This window comes from Anarhichas minor, unplaced genomic scaffold (genome assembly GCF_050575085.1).
Source record: "Anarhichas minor isolate MPS153535 unplaced genomic scaffold, ASM5057508v1 ptg000254l, whole genome shotgun sequence".
NCBI classification, from domain to species: Eukaryota; Metazoa; Chordata; class Actinopteri; order Perciformes; family Anarhichadidae; genus Anarhichas; species Anarhichas minor.
The window spans coordinates 20,001-22,500 of NW_027466700.1; positions in this window are offsets into that span (position 1 = coordinate 20,001).

The following is a 2,500-nucleotide window of genomic DNA, read 5'->3' on the forward strand; positions in this document are numbered from 1 at the left end:
GGATGCGAGGTCCACAGCCGAGGCACCACGCGGTCAAAGTAGGTCGCAGGGGCCCTATTACGCGCGCCATATCTACCCGGAAATGGAACGCACAGCGGGGATTCTTATTTTGAATACACGGTCCCGACGTCCTCTAACTACCCATATAAGCAGAATAATAAACGGGTATCCACAGCCGAGGCAGCACGTATTTGAAAACCGCCGACCGATCTTCATACTCTGACAAAATCACAGCGATAGCGCCAATACTCTGTTTCCTTAAACCAAATCGCCGTCTTGCGCGGTCCATATCCCCGCGAATACACAACGCACAGCCGGGACACCTATGCCGACGTGTAGCCACCGTCAACCTCTAAAGACATGTGGAGGGTGATCCACAATCGGACACTCACAGCCGAGGCACGACGCGGTCAAAGTAGGTCGCAGGGACCATATTACGCGCGCCATATCTACCCGGAAATAGAACGCACAGCGGGGATACTCATGCCCAGTTGTCAAGCTGGAAGTCCTCTAACCACCCATCTAGACACTCCTATAAACGGATACACACAGCCGATACAGCGCGTATTTGAAAACCGCCGACCGATCTTCATACTCTGACAAAATCAAAGCGAAAGACTTAAACGAAATACCCGTTTTGCGAGGTCCATATCCCCGCGAATACACAACGCACAGCCGGGACACTTATACCCGATCGTAGACCACATCCACCTCTACAAACCTATCCGAGTGGATCATGGATGCGACCTCCACAGCCGAGGCACGGTGTAGTCAAAGTAGGTCGCAGGGACCACATTACGCGCGCCATATCTACCCGGAAATAGAACGCACAGCGGGGATTCTTATACTGAATACACGGCCCCGACGTCCTCTAACCAACTATGTAAACTGAATAATAAACGGATAACCACAGCCGAGGCAGCGCGTGTTTGAAAACAGCCGACCGATCTTCATACTCTGACAAAATCACAGCGAAAGACTTAAACGAAATCGTCGTTTTGCGAGGTGCATATCTCCGCGAATACACAACGCACAGCCGGGACACTTATACCCAGTTGTAGTCCACGTCCCCCTCTACAAAACTATCGGAGTGGATCCTGGATGCGAGGTCCACAGCCGAGGCACGGTGTAGTCAAATTAGGTCGCAGGGACCATATTACGCGCGCCATATCTACCCGGAAATAGAACGCACAGCGGGGATTCTTATACTGAATATACGGCCCCGACGTCCTCTAACCAACTATGTAAGCTGAATAATAAACGGATAACCACAGCCGAGGCAGCGCGTGTTTGAAAACAGCCGACCGATCTTCATACTCTGACAAAATCACAGCGAAAGACTTAAACGAAATCGTCGTTTTGCGAGGTGCATATCTCCGCGAATACACAACGCACAGCCGGGACACTTATACCCAGTTGTAGTCCACGTCCCCCTCTACAAAACTATCGGAGTGGATCCTGGATGCGAGGTCCACAGCCGAGGCACGGTGTAGTCAAAGTAGGTCGCAGGGACCATATTACGCGCGCCATATCTACCCGGAAATAGAACGCACAGCGGGGATTCTTATACTGAATACACGGCCCCGACGTCCTCTAACCAACTATGTAAGCTGAATAATAAACGGATAACCACAGCCGAGGCAGCGCGTGTTTGAAAACAGCCGACCGATCTTCATACTCTGACAAAATCACAGCGAAAGACTTAAACGAAATACCCGTTTTGCGAGGTCCATATCCCCGCGAATACACAACGCACAGCCGGGACACTTATACCCAGTTGTAGTCCACGTCCCCCTCTACAAAACTATCGGAGTGGATCCTGGATGCGAGGTCCACAGCCGAGGCACGGTGTAGTCAAAGTAGGTCGCAGGGACCATATTACGCGCGCCATATCTACCCGGAAATAGAACGCACAGCGGGGATTCTTATACTGAATACACGGCCCCGACGTCCTCTAACCAACTATGTAAGCTGAATAATAAACGGATAACCACAGCCGAGGCAGCGCGTGTTTGAAAACAGCCGACCGATCTTCATACTCTGACAAAATCACAGCGAAAGACTTAAACGAAATACCCGTTTTGCGAGGTCCATATCCCCGCGAATACACAACGCACAGCCGGGACACTTATATCTAACTGTAGTCCAAGTCCCCCTCTACAAATCTATCCTAGTGGATCATGGATGCGAGGTCCACAGCCGAGGCACGATGTAGTCAAAGTAGGTCGCAGGGGCCATATTGCGCGGTCCATATTTACCCGGAAATGGAACGCACAGCGGGGATTCTTATACCGAATCCACGGTCCCGACGTCCTCTAACTACCCATATAAGCAGAATAATAAACGGGTATCCACAGCCGAGGCAGCACGTATTTGAAAACCGCCGACCGATCTTCATACTCTGACAAAAAGCGCCGGGCGATCTTCATACTCTGACAAAATCACAGCCGTTTTTATATCGTTTTGCGAGATGGATATCTCCGCGAATACACAACGCACA